Raw genomic sequence first — 22,025 nt, 5'->3', positions numbered from 1 at the left:
AGTAGAGGATGCAGCATGGGAGAATGAGGAGACTTTGTAGCATCTATACATGAAGTTTCTTGAGGACAAGAAATTTTAGAGAGGGTGGACTATAATGTCCCCATCTTTTTAGCATCTCAGTGGAGTTCTTAGCCTTTACATTCTTCGAAGGCTAAGTGGATAAATAAGGACAAATTGATTAAATTAATTTATTATAAAGTCATTGAATAAATTAAAATTAAAAGGTGAATTTATATTTAATTAATTTAATTTTTTAGAAGAAAAATTAATTATTGTATTGCAAAGGAGAAGCTTCTAGAGAATGCATTTTTTAGAAATATAACTAATTAATGTATTGGAAAGGGGGAAGCTTCTAGAGAATTTAATTAAATAATATTGTATTTCCTTCTAGAAGGGTGAAGGAAAAGAATAAATCTGATTATTGTGAATTGCATTTGATATAAACTTGGGAGAAGAAACTAAGGTTTTTGATTTCAATCAGCCATTAGAGAATGTCAACCCTTTAGTGTTGCAACCATTTGAGGTGGTGAAATATCTACTAAATTTGGCTTTTAGAAGAGCTTCATTCTGGAATTCTATTTGTACTTAAATTGGAGAATACATTTTGGCTGCTACACTACTTACTCATGATGTCACACGATAGTATTTATGTTTGATTCATCTCCATTCTTGGGAATCACCATTATTAGGTTCTTCTTGCAATGATTAGTAGTTAACATTGTAATTTTTAGGCATGTGATTTTGTTTTGATAATTTAGAATCAGATTTTTGCATTACTATAGTCATTATTGTAAGCTAATTTGTCTTGGCAAACTCATAGCAACATTGTACATGAGAATGAATTAAATAAAGGAGATACATGTTTCATACCATTTGTTTGATGAAATTTCCATCTAATAGCATATATGATTAGAATAATAGTTGTATGTCAATTTATTGTCAAAATGTCAGTTGGCTATAGGTATGTATTCCATATTTAGATTCCATGTATATGCATTGAAAGTACCAAAAGAACTACACTTGCAAATTAGTTCATTGTAAGAGGCATTGTAGTTCCATTTGTGAACATTCTAAATTTTTTAGCATTGAGAGGCAACATACAAGTGTTTGACAATATTCCTTGAGCTAAAATTAGTTAGTTTGGGCAAGGGATATTACACTATCCTAGGTCAAAATCACTTTGCAGAAATGTAAACATGACACATAACAAAATCATTCACACATATGACACAAGGATTTTATGTGGAAACCCAATTTGGGAAAAACCACCAATGACATTCTACTTGATAGACCTTATTTTTACTATGCCAAAAATTTGAAATGTGAAAATACCTTGAAATGTATTCTAATTTTAGGTTTTGTTCTATATTGTGTCAATTTTCTAGTAACAACCCTAACCTAGTAAATTTTTTCCCTAGCCCAGTTTGAAAGTAGAGGAAATAGTTAAAGCTTCTGAAGTCATGATAATTATTAAGATGATTGGGATTGAGAGATCATAAGTCAAGAAGGAATAAGTCTTGATGCTATGCTAAGTTATGATTGTATGATTGTAAAGGGTTCATGTGCAAGGGAATGAAGCTATGAAAAGGCTTGTAAACCACTAAGCATAAGTTCCTAGCTATGAAGAAGACATTGTTGTTGATACCACAATCTTATGAAAAATTGTTGGTCATGAGATTGTAGAAGATTTTAAGGGAACCCTCAATCATGTGATAAGAAAGTGATCACAAGATCATGAAAGCCCAATTCCTCAATTAACATGATACGAAGAGTTTGAATTTCAAAGTGGAGTGTAGGATCGTAAGCCCTAAAATAAGACATGAAAGCATTTTTTTCCTTTCTTTTGAGCATGAATAAGGACATATGTTCTCAACCAATGAATTTTGAGTCAAGTATAGGAAATTCTAAGCTGGAGAGTTATGTCAATGCTCCATTGAGGTGATAAGAAAAATTATGTCGATGCTCCATTGAGGTGATAAGAAAAATTGAGTTTAAGGCTCATGCATGTGGAAATAAATTAAAAAAGATGGTTGATGAAGTTTATACTACATAAAAACAATCTCATAAAAAAATATATTATCATTTATAGAAAGAAAGGGTTTCAAAAAATTATAGAGTTTTTAGTATGAAGGATTCATAGTTTTTAGTGCTAGTTGCAAAGTTTGTGTATGTTCAATCTATAGTCAAGATGTTTGATAAGGACATTGAGGATATTTAAGCTAGATATATGAACATCATAGACTTCTAATTCAAAAGGAGGAAAAACTAGGTAGAAAAAACCAAACAAGTTCGTAGATGAATGAATTAGGTTGTTCCCTAAATCTTCAAATGTCATCCCTACAAACGACCATGATTTGCATGTATGATATTTTCCCTAATGTTAGTGGCTATGAGTTGTTTAGGTATTTCTATAGAAATAGGATAGATAAAAATCTAGTTTGCAACCCATGGAAGAATAATATGGAAATGCTCATCTTTCCAGAGGTATCTGGAGATGTTGATTTGGTAAAGGTTCTAATTAAACCATACAATCTAGCTACCAAATCATTCAATAGACATAATGGCACCATTCTATGCACATTGGACCATGTTTATTTTATTAAAGTCTTTGGATTGGAGGGTGTAATGAGAAAAGCAATAGATTTAATTGACCTACAAGAAAAGTTTGAAAGGAATACCAAAGATTATATAGGGAAATCTATGCTGCAACACATCCCAATGGACCTCAAGAAGGTGGGAGATTACCCTAAGAAAATAAAGAAAAATATGCCCTTGGAAAAATTCAAAAACTATTTTGTGAATACAGTAAATGGTGTCTACAAAGTGTAGGCAAAGATGGATCTAATATGGTCTATGGGGTAGAGTATATTGTGGCTAGAGATGTACAAGACTCATACCATGATGGAGAGTATGACTAAGTGGAGCATATTCTAGAAAAAATGAAAGATAACTTTGGGCTAGCACAGAGTAGAGAGATGGGAATTTTCAAATTCCATAATTACCCAATTCTGGTACATTTGATCTCATACAAGAACATGGGGTATGTTAGCCCAAATTTTATTAATCAAACATCTGATGCAAATGGAGAGCTTCCAATTCATCTATGGACATGGGTATTGTATAGTTCTTATCACTACTCTAACTTTTTTTCCTTTTTTAATAATTTTACTTCTATTATCATGAAGATGTTAGACTTGAGTTACTTTAGGGCTCCTGAGATATTGAAAAGTCTTTTGAGACTAGCCCTTCCACCTAAGAGTAAGAGGCTAGACCAAAATTAGGGAGACATATTCTTGTTCGCAACTTTTTCCCTCATGAGAGTCTATGGTTTCTCTCAACCTCCCCATAAATTTCCAAAACATATCCCTCCTAGACTAGCCATCATTGAATTCATGTGGCAGTTGTTCAAGGCTAACAAAGAGTACCTAGGGACTCAAGTTCATAGAGGCACATTTTTGTGTAGGTTCATTAGAATAGGAGACTTTTCAAATGGAAAAGAAACCTTATATCAAATCCATTCTTTCCTCCATCATTTTAATTTGTCAACTATTCCCTATGGAATATATGACCCAAATAATTGGACGAGGAACACCATGAAAGAAATTAGGAATTATGTTTTGCCTACTACCAAAGAATTACCACATGATGACCTGATTCCCAACATTGTAGTTGAAGGGGAGGCTAATGATAAGTTAGAAAAGTTTTACGATGTTTTGAGGTTGGAAAGGGAACTAAAGAAAGCAGACCCAAATTTCAAGGTTTTTTATGTGGATGTTCCTTAACCACAAAAGATAAGGAAGATGGTGATTAATGATGCTAAGATCATGGCACAAATGCCAGAGGGGTCAATTGGAGAAGAGGAAAGGGTAAATCTTGATAGCTTGAGGCCAAATGTAACTCTAGAAATTGAAGAAGATGAGCCTACAGAAGCATCATGGGTTACCAAAGTTAACAAAAGATAGAAGATAGTCCATATACCTAAAAAAGGTAAAGAAAAGGTAATTGCATATCCTACCTAGAAAAATCCAATATTTTGTTCATCTAAGATAGAGCTACATACAAGATAGGGTGAATGTAGTAGATATTTCTTTGACTAATTTATAATTGGCAGAAACAAGATTGGATGACATGATCATCCAAGATTAGTAATTTAAAGAGGATGATGAATTCATCAAATCCACTGAGTTCAAGAGCTTTGTCTACAAAATAAAATAGAGTGAATTGGTATTAAAGATGAAACCAAGGGAATCTAAAGAGGAGAAGAAAGAATTGGTTAACAAGCTTCATTCATATGATCTAGAGAGTGAGTGATGACTCTTGAGGAGGCTAGAGACCTAGTACAAAGAAGTGGTATTCTTCTAGTGCCTAGCTAGTATCTGGACCATGCTTTCATGGTTGGCCAGATTAGAAGACAAGAAAATGCTATATCTTATGAGGAATTTGGAGATGATGGACTTCAGAAGGGATCAAGATTTAATATTGATTCCAAGTCTGTAGCATAGTGGAGCATGGCTCTTACAACTAATAAGACTAAGTTAATGGATGTGTAGAGAATAGATCAATAAAATATGATAGTGTGGACTCTATAACACACATCAAGTACTGAGATTTTCAAGGAAATGAAACACTTCTCTTTCATGAATGAGGCCAAAGTGGAGGAAATAGAGACAAGACTGGCTAGATCATTTAATGACTATATAGATGTTGGGAAACTTTATGAAGAAGAGCTTAGGAAGAGCCATGTCTATAAAAAGAGGATAGAAGAATTAGAGGCCAAATCTCAAGGGATATAGACAATTTTTTCATCTTTGAGAGAGCAACTATCCAATGTAGAGAAAAATAGAGTAGAGGGCATCTAGGAACAACTAGCTAGGGTGATAATGGAAACAACTACTTAGACTGTAGAAGTGGAGCAAGAAGAAGCAGAGCCTAGAAAGATGATCATTAATGCTCCAACTTTGTAGCAAGGTGATGAGGTAAGGAAAAGTGTCCTAAAAAGCATGATAGGCCATAGAGTAGAAACTCCAAAAAACATTTCTTAATAGGCTTATGTTATTAATATTTCTTTACAAGATGTTGAGCATGTTTGCAATGAAGTACTTGCATGGATATCACCCACATTTAATCTATGGTGGCCATCCACTCAATTTTTTGAAAGGTTGATCATGTTAATGGAAAATAAGCTAAATTTAGTAGATAAAATTATCATAGTAAAGGAAGGCCTAGAGATACTGAAAGAATTAATAGGCTTCTTTTCTGGCAAGTTGCAGATCATATAGGGTAAGATGAAGATCTTATCACAAGGGATTGGGCCCTGCATTCCACCAATTTTGGATGCTAATAGTAAAGTGAAAGACTAAAAAGGGTGGATTGATTATTTTGATTCAATGCTAACTCATTCAGAAACAACATCAAACTTTGATTATAATAGTGATGTCCCTTTTAATAACTTGATTGATTCATTATTCAAGGTTGAGATAGACTTGAATAAATTTTTATTAGAATCATGAGCCATAATAGATTCTAGGTGCACTAAAGAAAAAAGTGAATTAGATGAAGTTAAGGCAACCAAATGGCCCACAAAAAGGGAGATATATGTCTGGGAGGTAGTTAGAGAGATCAAGGTTCTGCTGGTGGGAAGCATATAAATATTTATGCACTGAAGGTAGTAAAAGACAAAAGGAATTAAAGTAAGGACTCATGTAGTAAATGTCACCTACTAGTTTTGTAACTACCTTCCTATTTTGGTTTAAATGTAGAGAATGTTTTATTTGTAATGTTTTAGGCATATCTTGCCACTCATTTTTCCAATAAGATTTTTACATCTGTCGTCCCATCTAAAGCTTGTTGCAATCCCTCTATATTAGGATTTCTAGGATATAGAGTGAGGATTCAAAGTTTACATAATTTTAGCGTTTATGTTATTAGCAGTTGCTCCATTTTTTGTGTCCATTATGTCTTGTATTCAAATTTGCAATTTGAGTATACAAATGAATCTTGAATGATAGTTTTTTCATGTCTTGATTTATTCTTGAGTATACACTAGTGATGTATTATTTTCAAAGAAATACTAATACAAAGAGAGAGTTCTGAATATCTGTGTCTATAAATTCTATCTCCATTTTTCATATGCTTGCTTTTTGGGATTCAATGGGAAAATTTCATGCAATTTAATGTAGTCAAGATAGGTTGTATGTCAATTTATTCCTGCTTTTAATTCAAGTAATTAAGTAAATGCTTCCATAAATTGATATTGTTTCTAGACAAAAGAGAGGGATATCATAAGACTAGAGTATAGGGGTAATAGTTGATGAATTTAATTGCAAGTAAATTAAATAGATCAATTATTTACTGATGTGACTCTGTATAGAAATTGATAAGGAACTAATCATAAGTTGTAGTGAAAATTGATGCAATTATTTGGTTACACAAAGAACATTTGAATCAAAATCAATATTTACTTTTCTATAATGAAGAATAAAATTGTTGATCATTACTTGTTTATAATAGCTTCCCTTTGAGGTATAGTTGGCTACTATAATCAAGGAGTTTATTACAAATCTGGAAGATTTTTGACCTTTTTTGCTATAGGGGATAGATCTAGAAAGAAGAATGTAGCTGAAGGAGTTTTGAAGAATATCAAATAAACTAGTCATTTCCATCCCTAAGGTGCACCCATCTTGGCCCTACAAAGCCTAAAGTGGAGAGATTCCTTGTGCTCTATTAATGTTGGTCCATATCTAAGATGAATTTAGTTGAATATAGGAAATAGCTAATCTTTAGGCTAAGTTTTGTCCTTTTCATTTTGTTATTGGGTCTTTTGCAACATGGTAGATTTAAAACACCAAAAAAAATGATGACTCTACTAGGGACTTGTGTAAAGAATGTTATCATATAAGCTATAGTCTCTAGTGTTATTTATACATTTCCAATACCTTGTCTACAAGGTAGATTTTTATTACCTAGTGTGGTGTTAAAAGTTTTTTGATTGACCCTCTATGTCAAATCTATTTTTGAAAGTTTTTCCTATGGTATTTTCCATTCTCTAAAGCCATTTAAAAATACTTTCCCTTATAGGGTGGAAAATCAATCAAAAGGTTTTGTAGCTAGTGATATATATTTCAAATAATTCCAACCAATGGTAGATACGAAGAAAAATACATGAGCTTTTACAAAGGCCAACCCAAAAATACCATTGTACATAGAATTAGCTCCTAGGGGTAGGAAGAACCAAACTAAAAAGAAAATAGATTCTAATCCTATGTGGAAGCCTAGGGCTAGTGTGTTAGTCCATTCACAACACCAACCTATGGTAGAAAGAGAATCATCTTCCTTAATCTTTGAAACTGAAACTATATACTATTGGCAGAGACATTCACCACCCTATTACAAGAAGAGAGTGTGTATCATGATAATAATGTGTCTTCTATAGGGGAAATTAGTTATAGATTTGATGTGGTGAATGAAATGAGCCATAGGTAGGGATATAGGGGTAATATGGATATTGGATTCAGTCCTAGAAAAGGTCCATATAAGGAAAGAAATCTCATAGATTTGGATGACCTAGTGGATTCAAAAGTCTCTTCTAAAGACCCAAAAGAATTATTTTCAAAACTAGAAGTTCGTAGGAAAAGGGTTATAGAAGAAGAGGCCAAAAACATACGTTTGGAGAAAGAGAAAGAACAAATTACAATTAATACTCTCATTGAGAGAGATAACTTTCTTAGGAGAATGACTTCCTTACATGAGAAAAACAAAAGGCTAGAAGAGAAATCTTCTAAACTACACTTTGATGTATTTGGAGATGTTGAATTTTTAAGATCCAAAGTCCAAGAGAAGGAGCATCTTCTTAAAGAGAAGGAGGGGCCTATTATCTCACAACTCTATAGGCCTATTAGACCTAAGGTTATAGATTTAACTTTGAAAGATCCTGATAAAGGGAAAAAAAAGGTTGTAGGGGTACAAATAAGTGAGCCCCAATTCCTTCCTAATAGATCTGCAAGTCTTGTAATGTCAAAACTTGACTTAGATTTAGAAAAGGCCAAGAAATAAATAGAAGATCTAGCCAAGGAACTGGAAAAGGTTGAAAATGAATTCCAAGTAGCTGAGACTAGAAGGAAAATATAATTTATCAAATCCAATTCCACCTTAGCATCTTTGTCAAATTTATCCTCACAAGCCATGTCCTCTATCCCTAATTGTGGACTAATAATCACTAGCCAAAACATATCTTAGTTAGTCCCTACCACATCTTCTACTATTAGTAGCCAAATACCCGTTCCTTAGCAAATGCAAATCCTAATAAAAATTGATCTTTTTGGAGAAAGCATATCAAATATGGTTGGTTTTTCAGAGAAGACCCATTTATATGTAAAAGTATAAACAAATGTCCTTTGTGGGAATTTCTAGGTTTCCACATCCTATTTGTAGTGATCTGAGAGATAAGGTCATAAAATTTTCATAAAATAATTCCATCATTGGTGAAGAGCATCTCACAAAGTTCATTGACATGCTCAATGATTATGAGGTAGAACATGAAGATGTAGCGCTGATGTTGTTTATTCATTCACTAACAGAAGATGCTAGAGATTGGTTTAGGAGATTGCTTGATGACAGTATTATCTCATGGAGTGATTTGGAGAAACTTATAAGGAGAAGTATGGTGATAATACTAATGTTGGTTTTACACTAAATTATTTCAATAATATAAAAAAGAGTCTGAATGGGTCAAACTTTGATTTCAATGTGAGGTTTCCAAAGGGAATATACAAATTATTCCAAGTAATGAGACTGGGTGAAGATGTGTGTCTCACAACTTACTTCAATGTATTTGATAGTAAGATGGCTTATACTCTCAGAGAAAAAGATCCTAGGACATTGAGAGATTCTTATAAGATGTCTATAAATATTGAGAATAATAGAAGAGCCTTTGGTAAGTTGGGAAGAAGGGATGACCCAAAATTGTTTAATCCAAGAAATAAGAAAGAAGGTGAAAAGCGTGTTGTAGGTATGAAGCCTGAAGAGGATACAATGGGTCAAGTTTTAAACCTGTTAAAGAATTTGAATCCATTAGAAAACCAAGCCAATAAGAAAAGTACTAGTGATAAACCTCATTTTAATACCCATTACAACAAACAACCTAGAATGCAAAATTACCCCTATACAACCCAATGGAAGGATGGGAAGCATGTTGTTCCTCCTGCTAAAAATGATAAAGATAGAGATACACCAAATCCACTACAAATAAATTTAGTGAACATGGCAGATTAAATGCCTTGGTGTATTATGTGTCAAACCCCTCATTCCCCTAACTATTGTGCAGTTTCTCAATCTTTTTTTGCAAATCAGCAAGCACAAAATGAAGAGGGAGAGGAAGAAGAGAACAATGAGGATGTTGCATGCAACATGATAAACTTGTGTGATAGTGGTGAAGAATTTGATTTAGAAGATTCTGAGAATGATGTTGTAAGTCAAAGAAATGTCTATCAATTGCACCATCAGAAAGTGTTTTCAGATGATGAACATCAAGATGAAGACATGATATGAAATACATTGTCAGGTGTGGATCACATGAATTTGAGAAAGCCATCCAATGAGTAGATTGAAAAAATCATTGTAGAGATGATAGCTCAAGTGCATAGTACCTACAATTTGAGAAACATAAATGTCAGCAATATTGCAGGTAATCCATCTAATATTTTTATTAAAGACATTACTCATAATGTCAATGATGAAAATAAGAAGGATGGTTAAGGTCAAGGATAATAAGAACAAAAAGTGGGAGCCCAAAAAGAAAGTATAGTTTCAAGGAGTTGAAACTATCAAGGCAAATGTACAATAAAAGAAATCAGATTTTGATATCATCAAACAAGAGGAAGTACTTATTGTTCAAACACTAGAAGCTATAGGTAATTTTGTTAAACCTACTATCTACGATCCTGTTGAGATTATTGCAATGCTATCACAAATCACTGCCAAAGTTCCCTTATCTGAGATGTTTAGGATAGAAGAACACAAAAATAAGGCTTTTTATTGGTTAGGTGGGATAGGAAATAGTAATGTTGTTCAACAAGAATCAATAGTCATGCAATAAACACCACTCATAATAAAAGAAAAAGAAGACAAAGGATTCATGTCCCAAATACCCTAGATGTATTTGGACAATTCATTTGTAGCTTACATAGCAAGCATTGATCCTTTGTTTCTCAGTTTGGTAAATTTTTAAGAATTACATGATTCACTCAAGTGCATCAAACACTATTATGTCTTTCAAAGTTATGGAAGCCCTTGGTTTGGAAGTAGATACTAAATAGGTTAGGTGTAGAGAAATGGATGCAAGGGAAGTGTCTGTCATAGGTACAATCAATGCCTTACCTTTTAGACTAGCTTTGTACCCTAATGTTGAGTTGACTATGACTATCCTAGTAGTTGATATTGCTCCACATTATGGAATATTTCTCTCTAGAAAATGGAGTGCTTTAGTGGGATTTATCCTACAGTGTGAATTGTCTTATGGTACCATTTACATAGAAGATAAAGCTATCAAAATTGATAGAGAACCAAGGATCACTCACATGTTCGAAGATAATGTTGATAAATATGTTACATGTTTTCTAGATACTAAGGCTAATGCTTTTAGAGCCAAACTAGTTATTCAAGAAATTGAAAAATTACCCCCACTAATTTCACAAGAGGTAACAAGTTGTTTGGACTCACAAAACCTATGGACTATGTATTTTGATGGAGCAAATTCTAAAGAAGCTTCAGGTGCTGGAGTGGTTTTTATATCTCCAGATATGAACACTTTTAGGTATTCATTTACCTTAAATTTTACATGTACTAATAACATTGTAGAATATGAGGCACTTTTACTATTATTAAAAGTGGAAACAAGTCATGGAATTAAGAAGATGCATGTTATCGGTGACTCATGGTTAATTGAGCCTCAGATTAAGGAGACATGTGTCTCCAAGAATAAAAAGCTAAAACTATATAGGAATGTTGTTTGGGACCAAATAAAATCACTTGATGCCTTTGGAATTTCTTAGATGGATAGAAGTAATAAAAAGATGGCTGATCTATTGGCTAATGTAGTAATTAAGCCAAATGACATATTATTTGTTAGTGTGTCTAAGATTGAAATGCAGAATAGGCCAGCAATACCTAACAATGTGGAAAGTTTCCAAGTATTTGAAGATGACAAGGACATCTTGAATTTCCTCCTAAAGGAGGACAAGTATCATGGCCAAGAGTTGGATCGAACTACTTTGGTAGAAAAAGTAGATGGAAAGGAAATTATTTTTGGCTAGGAAATCCTACAATTAAAGACAAATAAGGTACCTAAAGGATTGGTTGTTTTAGAAAGTGTCTTTGATAACCAAGATAGAGTGTGTTTAGACACTAAAGATAAGAAGTAACATGAGCTTGAAGAGATCAATCTTGGCACAATTGAATCTCCTAAAAAGGTATACATTGGTAGGACTTTATCCCCTACAATTTGGAAGTCTTTGGTTGATTTGTTGAGAAAATTTAGACATGTGTTTGCATGGTCATATGATGACCTCAAGTTTTATAGAGAGGATATTTTTCAACATGTTATACCTCTCAAAGAGAATGTTAAGCCACTTAGGCAAAAATAGAGACCTATAAACCCCACTCTAGCCCCTAAAATGTAGGATGAACTCATGAAGCTAAGGGATGGGGGATTATCAAACCAATCAAATATTCTTAATGGGTGTCAAACCTAGTGCTAGTCAAAAAAGAGAATGGTGATATAAGGCTATGTGTTGACTTTAGGAACCTAAATATTGCATCTTTGAAAGATAGTTATGGATGTCCTAATATGGAGGCCATGTTGCAACAAGTTACTAGTTCAGAGCTAATGTACATGATGGATGGTTTCTTAGGATATAACCAGGTCCTTGTAGATGCAAAAGAACAATTCAAGATGGTTTTACAACAACTTGGGGAACCTATGTATATGTCCATTTTCCCCTTGGACTGGTCAATGTAGGAGTAACATTTCAAAGAGCCACAATCTAGCATTTAAGGAGTATATTGATAAATTCATGGTTGTATATCAGAATGATCTGATTGTTAGAGTAAATAATTAATTAATTGTTAATTATTTATTCTATTCACTTAAGCTTACTTAGGGTCATGCATTTATTTAATACTTTGTATTTAATGCATGTTGAGGTTAGTTGTTGACAACATGGGAGTTTGTTCCCTTCTAGCATGTTCCACCTTTTTGTGGATATGTGCTAAGTTATCATCCTTATCTTCTACCTCCTTCTAGCTTGTTCTACAAGCTTCCATGAGGCCTTTATAAGCGGTCTCTCACTCATTGTAAATTCATTCCATTTTCACATAGAAATTCTAATTTTCTATTGTGAAACATTCTTGTGCAATTTTTGCTTCAAGCTCTTTGCTCCCTAGGTTTTTCTTCAGCAAGTTATTTGCACTACAGGTGATCTTGGTGCATTATCAGAGTCAGATTCTCAACTCCTACATGGTATCAGAGCCTCCCTGTTGCTTCTTGTTCGAAGGTTTTTTGAAGCCATGATTTGAAGTCACAAACCCTAGTTTGTTTGTGCAATTTTTCTTCAAATCAGGGGTAGAGCAATTTTTTGGAGCATTTTCAGCCCAAACAAACATCGCCATTTGATCTGGAAGGCCGTTTACAGTTAGAAATCATATAAAACTTTTCGATCTTGGACACAGGGCATTTTTTGAGTTTTTTTAAAGCCTCCAAGTCACTGTCGTACAGACTGTACAGATGAAAAAGGCAAATTTTATTTTTTAAAACAGGTGACCTCCATAGCAGCGTTGAAGCACCACGCAACAGCCACCCCACTACCACCGTCTACCTGCTCCCGGCCTGGTTAATCAGCCTGCCCACCGCTACCACTACAGGGTCTGCCGATGCCAATAGATCTCCGCCACCGCAGCAGAGCCTTTCACCCCCACCATCAACTACCCACCGTGCAACACAGTAGCACTGCCAGGTTTTCCTCTTGGATGCCACCACCACTGGTGAATATTGCTCCATCGCCACTCTGCGACATTTCAAACTTGCTGATGTCAGCTTTCTGACAACTGGCGTCATTCATGATAGCTAACGTCACTGTTTGGCAATCTGACGTCACTTTTCCAGTTACCAAAAAAAAATTCAGCGACGGTCTCGTGACGGGCATACGGCCCTCAAATTTAGTATAGTGTCTATAATTTTCCAGCAAGTGCATTTTTGGAGTAGCAGTCAGTTTTTTAGCTATAACTCAAGCATACAGAGGTCTTTTTTCGATCTGAGAGAAGCGTCAAAAAGCTAACTCAGAGATGGAGACATTGGTGCTAGTTTTGTTAGATTTTGAGTTCATTTGAGCTTCCATTTTTGGCATCAAAGTAGAGGCTTTTGTTTCCTCCTATTGTGCATCAACAAATCCAGGTTCTTTTCTAGTTTTTTGCTTTCCTTAGTTGTTTTTTTGTGGTATTTAGGAGATATTCTTGTACGTTTGTGGGGGGGTGTCTTTCTTTTCTATAATTTACTTTAGTTAAGACCCTTCTACTTCCATCTTCTTCTTTCTATCAATGGTGGATCCATCTATATCCCGTCTCACACCACACAACTACCACACATGGAAGGCACAAATGACTAGACTTCTAATGTCATGAGGTCTATGGTCTTGTCTGGATGAGCATCAGCCTAATCTCACATGACCTTATGAGATTCTACAGTACAGGAACAAGATGGATGAAGCCATGGGGCTTATTGCACTCAACATTTTAGATAGTCTGTTGTTTCACCTAGATGGTTTGACTACTCCACGGGCTTATTGGCAGAGATTTTAGACTTTTTTTGGATAGGTGAATGAGTTTCAAGAACTTCAGTTGGATGCAGAATTGACTTCTTTGTCACCAAGCAACTTTCCCACCATTGAGGACTTTCTGGTGAAGTACAAATCCCTACGTGTAGTTTTACAGGGATGTGGGAAGAACAAAATGGATAATGAGTGTATATTTTTTATACTCTCAAAGATGAAGGGGTAGTATCAGGTCTTTTCTTCTACTTTCTACTCCACCATGGATGCTCTTGGAGATCGACATAGGATGCCTACATTTGAGACATTTTGTGATAGGTTGACTAGGGAACAGGAAAAGATCCAGCAGGTGGATGACTCTGGTTCTTCCAGCCAAGCCTTGGTTGCTCAAAATTCTAAGGGGAAATCAATGAAGAAAGGAAAATCAAAGAAAGACACATCCAAATCTAAACCTCCAGCTAATCCTCCAGCAAACCCTCCCAAGGGTAAAGATTCTTCAAAGTCGGGTGAGTCTACCTCCAAGACCAAGAAGAAATCCAGTGAGAACTGTAGCTTTTGTGGGAAAGATGGACATTTAGTTTCCAGGTGTTGGAAATGATTAGAGGCTTTAGAAGAAGCCATGAAGGAGCATAACATTTTCACTCCTCACTCTTCATCTCCATCTACAGGGAAAGGTCATGCTCTTTCTGCATGAGCTATGCCTTCAGTGCCTTTATGGATTCTTGATTTTGGGGCTTCTCACCACTTAACAAACACTCCTAAGCTACTTACTTCACTTGCTCCTTGCACCACCACATAGATTGCAGTTGGGAACTCTTCACAACTTTCATTTTTGGGTTTTGGCACTGTTGCTTTGGCCAGGGGTTCTCTACAGGATGTACTTTGTTTTCCTGATATTTTGATGAACCTTCTGTCTATCTATCAGATTTGCCACTCTGGCTCTGGGAAGACAGTTGAGTTCTCACCACATGATGTGGTTATTCAGAACTTTCATGATTCAAAGAAGATTGTGGCCACTGGGAGTGTTGACTCTACATCACGCCTCTACAAATTTGATGGATTTGAGTCTTCTGATGACATAGGTTCATGTTTAGTTGCACATGTAGATTTAGTAAGCAGACTTTGGTATGAACATTTTGGGCATGTCAATTACAAATATCTACAGCAGATGAGCACATAGGCACTTGTTCTTGGGCTTCCCCAGATTTCCTGTCTAGATGGTGTTTGTCAAGGATGTGCACTTGGCAAGCAACATAGGGATTCTTTTCCACATGGATGAGCCACTTGTGCTTTAGCACCTTTGGAGCTGATTCATAGTGACCTCATGTCATTTCCTACTCCTTTTTTAGGTGCTAGATACATTCTTACATTCATTGATGACTTCTCTAGATGCACATGGGTGTACTTTCTTAAGTACAAGTTTGATGCCTTCGATTTATTTTGATTTTTTAAGGCATTTGTAGAGAAGTAGTTTGGACTTTATATTCAGTGCATATGCATGGATAATGGGGGGGAGTATGTAAACCAGGCTTTCAGAGATTTTTTTTCTGAGCATGGTCTTCAGCATCAGCTTTCAGTGCCCTACACTCCTCAGCAGAATGGTGTCGTCGAGAGTAAGAACAGAACCCTTCGGGAGATGGCCAATTGTATGATCTAGTCTAGGTCCATGGATTCATGTTTTTGGGTAGAGGCAGTCAATTGTGCCAACTACATTCAAAATTGGATGCCTCACAAGGCACTTCGACATATGACTCCTGAGGAGGCTTGGTCCCATGTCAAGCTTGATGTGTCATCATTTTGAGTTTTTGGGAGTACAACATATGCATTTGTACCTACTGCTCAGAGGAAAGCAATGGAACCAAAGAGCCGACCATTGATTTTTGTTGGCTAGTATGAGGATGTTAAGGCTTATAGGTTATTTGATCCTGAATCCAGAGAGGTCCTATTTCGATAGGATGTCCAGTTTGATGAGAGCCCTCCTGCAGTTCATTCCTCACCTCCAGTGCCTCCTCCAACTCCCACTACTCCCTCTTCATCTCCACTTTATTTCACAGATGATGAAGATGATGATCATAGTGATCCTAATATCCCTCCACCATAGGATCCTCCCCAGATGCCTAAATGGTCTCGAGCTACTATTGATGCTACAAGATCTCTAGCTGGTGACCCATCCACATCTTGTCGCACTTGTTCTCACACTGCAGGCTCTAGTCTTCTCAGTCATGCTATTAGTACTGATCCTCAGACTTTTGCGGAGGCAATAGGACATTCAGAATGGGATAGTGCAATGAAGGAGGAATATTCTTCTTTGATGAAGAACCACACATGGGATCTTTGTTCTCTTCCCACAAGGAGAAAGCTAGTGCATTGTAAGTGGGTTTATTGCACTTAGTATGCTGCTCATGGTTCCATTGATAAGCATAAAGCTCATCTTGTTGCGAAGAGGTTTTTACAAGTCAAAGATGTTGATTACTCTAAGACATTTTCCCTTGTCGCCAAGATGAATTTTATTTGCCTTGTCTTATCCCTCGCAGCTTCACAAGGATGGTCAATTTATCAGATAGATGTGAAGAGTGCCTTCCTACACGGTGATATCACAAAGGAGATTTATATGGAGGAGCCTCTAGGTTTTGTGCAGGATCCCACCTTGGTTTGCAGGCTTCGACGTTCATTGTATGGTCTCAAACAAGCCCCTAGGGCTTGGTATGAGAAGATGGACTCATTTCTCCTATCTATAGGCTTCACACGCTGCCATTCCAATCCCACGGTGTACATTCAGCATCTTGGTGCTAAGATTTTGATTCTTTTTTTGTATGTTGATGATCTTATCCTTATAGGTAGTTCATCATCCATGCTTCAGGATGTTAAGCGTGCGCTGATGGACCAGTTCAAGATGACTGATCTTTGTTTGCTCTACTATTTTCTTGGTCTTCATATTCATTAGTCTCCTACTGGCATTTTTGTGTATCAGCAAAAGTATGCTCTTGACATGCTTCATCACTTTCACATGCTTGATTGTAAGGCTTCTCCTACACCATTTCAGTTGGGTGTCACTTTGTCTACCTCCTACTCTTCACCTATAGTGGATGCTACTTTGTATCAGTAATTGGTTGGTAGCCTTTTGTACTTGACACACACCCGCCTTGATCTATCTTTTGTGGTTGGCCTAGTCTCTCAGTTTTCCCAGGACCCTCATGAAAGTCATTGGCAAGCTGCCAAGCGTATTTTGCACTACATTCAGGGCACCCTTATGTATGGAATTCACTACACTACAGGGACTCCACACATTGTTGGCTACACTGACTTAGATTGGGTTGGTGATGTTGATGATCTGAAGTCTACTTCTGGCTTTGTGTTTTGTCTTTGCTCCAGTCCCATGACATGTTCGTGCAAGAAGTAGCATGCTCGAGCACTTTCATCTATAGAGGCTAAGTAAAAGACCATAGTTCTTGCTAGTCAGGAGGCTTTATGGCTTCATTAGTTGATGACTGAGTTTGGATTTCCTCCTGATCACCCTACTATTTTGTGGTGCGATAATCAGAGTGCCATCCACATTTCTCACAACTCAGTGGAACATCAGCATACCAAGCACATTGAGTTGCATATGCATTTCATCCGTTAGTTGATCTAGGATGGTGTTATTGCATTGGAGTACATTCCTACCACCGATCAAGTTGCAGACATCTTCACTAAGCCTTTTTCATCGCCACGCTTTCTTTAGCTACGGTCAATGCTTGGGGTTACGAAAGTTGTCCTTGGGGGGATTGGTTGAGGCCTTCCTTCCTTCACTTCATGTTTTTTCTAGCATGTTGTTTTTACCTCTTTTTGGAGGAGGTTTTTTCCCATAGGGTTTTCCCTCTTTCTCCATTTTACAGAGGTTGCATTTAGTTGCATTGTACTTGGGTACCTAAAATGGCCTAGTTGCCGGGACCCATTTTGCCTTTTTTTCCTTTATTTTGTGAGCTTAAGGCATTCCCCTAAGTTGCACTTAAGGGGGGGTGTTAGAGTAAATAATTAATTAATTGTTAATTATTTATTCTATTTACTTAAGCTTACTTAGGGTCATGCATTTATTTAATACTTTGTATTTAATGCATGTTGAGGTTAGTTGTTGACAACATGGGAGTTTGTTCCCTTCTAGCATGTTCCACCTTTTTGTGGATATGTGCTAAGTTATCATCCTTATCTTCTACCTCCTTCCAGCTTGTTCTACAAGCTTCCATGAGGCCTTTATAAGCAGTCTCTCACTCATTGTAAATTCATTCCATTTTCACATAGCAATTCTAATTTTCTATTGTGAAACATTCTTGTGCAGTTTTTTCTTCAAGCTCTTTGCTCCCTAGGTTTTTCTTCAACAAGTTATTTGCACTGTAGGTGATCTTGGTGCATTATCAAGTCAGATTCTCAACTCCTACACTGATTGTATGCTCAAAAAAGGTTGAGGGCCATTACAAAATTTTATAAATTATTTTTATCAAAGCTTTATAGTATGGGGTTTATTTAAACCAAAAGAAATGTACTTTTGGAGTGATAGAAGGAAAATTGATGGGTCATATAGTGTCCAAAGATGGGGTTAAGATTGATCCTAAAAGAGTTGCAAAAATTGATAAAGTCCCTAAGCCCATGAATGTTAAAGGTATGCAATATTTCTTTGGACAATTTAATTTCTTAAGGAGATTTGTTACTAACTTTACTAAGATCAGCAAACCAATTTCCAAGATGCTCAAGAAAGGAGAAACTATCAGTTGGGAAGGTTAACCTATTATTGCCTTCCAAGAAATAAAAAATGTTATTAAGAATGCACCATTCCTTAGGACACTAGATTATGAAAATCCCATTCATATTTTTTCTTTTTCATCTTTTCATACCATAGCAACAGTTCTACTATAGAAAAATGAATAAGGCTATGAGCAACCAATTGCATTCTTTAGTAAATCCCTTCAGCCTACTGAGCTAAAATATGAAATCAATAAAAAGGAGACATATGCACTTATCAAAGTTGTCAAAGATGTTAGATACTACCTAGTGGGTTTTGTTGTCATTGCATTTATCCCTAGTACATTAGTTAAAGATATATTTTTCTTAGTAGGAGCTATCTAGCAAAAGATGCAAATGGATAAACAAGATCTAGGAATTTAGTATTGACATCCAAATCACTAAGTTAGTGAGAGGTCAAGGATTAGAAAAATTGATGGCTTAGTCAAATTTGGATGCTAATTAAAAAAACCTAGTAAGTGAAGACCTTGAATCAAACACCAGTGATATGGATCATTTCGATTGGTATATAAATGTGATATGTTATTTGCAACACATGGAAGCCCCATCCCACATAACATACAATGAAATGAGAATTATTAAATTACATGCTATTAGATATGTTATTGTTAATGGAAGTTTATGGTGGAAAATTTTTGAAGGGATGCTCTTGAAGTGTGTTGATCACGAAGAATCTAAAAAAGTAGTAAATGATATACATTCAGGGGCATGTGGGGGTCATTATATAGTAAAGACCACTACCCAAAAGATAATGAGAGTAGGATTTTGGTGGCCTAGCTTATTCAAAGATGCACAGATCTTGGTTAGAAAGTGTGACTCTTGCCAGACATTTGCTGGAAAGTTAAAAATTTATGGGAATCTACCTTTGAAATTAGTGGAAGTACAAGCACCCTTCTAGCAATGGTGAATAGATTTTATGTTGAGATAATGGGTGTTGCACATGTTGCATAATATTTTTATATTGTATTATTTTATTATATTATGTAATGTTGGACCTACATGGATGTGCAACATGTAATGATTCTCTTGGGATATTCTTGATGAGTTGCATTGTAACATTTTGATAATATTTCACATAATTATTTAATATTGGAGAAAAAAATTAAATCTCCAATATTAAATGTGGGGTCAAGGGGTTAGGTAGCACATGGTTTTAGAACATGGTTTATGTAATACCACTTGCTAGTTTTGTGGGACTTGCTACTATATAAGCAACCACAAGGGTACTTGTAGAGATAAGTGAGAAGACAAGAGGGAAAAAGGGAAAGAGTCAAGTGGGACAAGGCTTGATAGGTTAGCCAAAGGAGCATTTGTGAAGATTGGAAGCATGGCATGGGATGTGTGGATTAATGCTTGTTCACATAGATTGCTCAGTTATGGCTATGGATTTGAAGGCTTCCATGGTTGTATTGCAATGGTGTTTTTGCTAAATAATACATGGTGATGGATGCTTTTAGAGGTTGGGTTTTCCCTCAATGAGGGTTTCCTAGGGTATATCTTGTGTCACAATTTTTGTGAGTATGTTGTCTATTCTCTTGCATATGGGTTTTGATTGCAAGTTTATTTCAAATCTATTATGGGTTATGTGGAAACAGTTATATTTTCTTTGTTTCAAGTTTCCTTACAAGTGGTATCAGAGCTATGGTTGTGTTGTTGTAACCCTAGAATGAATCCACGAGAATGCATGAGAGGATAAAAGAGAGGGTAAAATTATTAGAAATACTTTACAATAACTGAGAGTGAGGGTGAATCAGTCCAAATGTCTAATTAAAACTTTTTCATCAAGTAAAGTGAGACTATTAAACTGTTGATGCATCCAAGCTTAAATTTTCCTACTTAGCAAGTTATTGTAAATCAACATGTAAGCACAACACATGAAAGATCAACACATAAAATAGTGATTTATGTGGAAACCCAATTTGAGAAAAACTATCAGTAACATCCTACTCAATTTTCACTCTTCTGAAGTGATGCCCAATAAAAGCCCTACCCTCTTAAAGACTACAACACACTGTTAAATGTGACCTAGTTAAAGGATTTAATCACCTGGTTAAAAGTGGGCTTGGTTAGAGGACTTTAGAACATTCACTTGGAATGACATCCTATTAAAAGATTTTCAAATGGCTATTAAACCAACCTAAGTCCATAGGATTTTTACCCTAGCTTGCACAATTGTTAGAGAGTAACAAGAAGGGCTTTTGACCTGATACAAATCACAACTTAACTCTTAGATTTCATATCATAGTTTAGCTCTTCACAATTTTCCTGGCTTTTAGTCTTTGTAGCCCTAACAACTTGTCCTCCTTTGAAGCTTCATCTCCTTGATTCTCCATGCTCGATGTACTAGTGCAATCTCCTATATGACCACTTATCAAAGCAGAGTCTCTATGCTCTATTCTTCCTTCACCTTCTTGTTGATATCCTTCAAAAACTTCACATTGTGGCACCTCCCAGCCTCTCTTACTTCTTGGCTTGTGACTCCTTAAATAGAAGTCTAGAATTTCTTTTCCTACTCAATTATTCCCTCCTTAAATTTTAGTTTGAATGGATTAGGGAGGATTCAACGAATCTAACCCATATGTTGTTTCTTCTAGAAACATCATGAAGAATCCTTTTGAATTCATTCAAAAATGGTTTACCTAAAATTTTGTGCCACCAAATCATCATCCTTATCCTCCATCTGGTTCAAAAAATGCAAGGTAACAAACTTGTCAGCTCAAATCTAGCAAATCTTTGACTTTTCCAATAATGCAATAGCTCGGCACTATTGAAATTCTAGTGCTCAACACATACTATGTTACTTGGCACCAACTACATTTTATTTATGCTTGGCATCTACTATGGATTCACTCAGCATCCACTAAGTTTTTCTAATGCTCTACACCTGAAGTTTACTTGGCAACTTTTGTATCACTTGGCACACACTAGATTTTACATTTTCTCGACACTAACTAAAAATTTTCTCAGCTCAAACTAGCTTGCTTGGCACTCACTAATGAACTTTGTTAAGCTTTGTAGACAACCTTGTTAGAACTTATTCTTCTAGTGTTTCTAAGTGTGACCAACCTCTATATCTTCAAGTATATTATCAATACATCATTTTACCAATATCTTAACTGATCCTTGTACTTCATTTCAAAACCATAACTCAACCTTTCCCTTAGGTACTTTTGTTACATCTTGTTGATTAAACCCTCTTCATCAATCAACTAAGTGGTAGGACTCGAATCTTATAAGTAGTTGTCATTCCAACAAATAGTAGGTTTGACATCAGTGACAAAACAATGATTGAAAATTTTCTTTATCAATAATCTCCCTCTTTGCAATCAATCTTCTTCTACAATGATCTTTTCAATTAGATTTCCAACAAGCTCCCTCTTTGGCATTGATGAAAAACCAAACTGATCAACCAAGTTATCAAAATACTAACTA

This window comes from Cupressus sempervirens, chromosome 7 (genome assembly GCF_028749045.1).
Source record: "Cupressus sempervirens isolate cs-2001-9-10 chromosome 7, ASM2874904v1, whole genome shotgun sequence".
Lineage (NCBI taxonomy): Eukaryota > Viridiplantae > Streptophyta > Pinopsida > Cupressales > Cupressaceae > Cupressus > Cupressus sempervirens.
Note: the sequence above shows the minus strand (reverse complement) of the source record.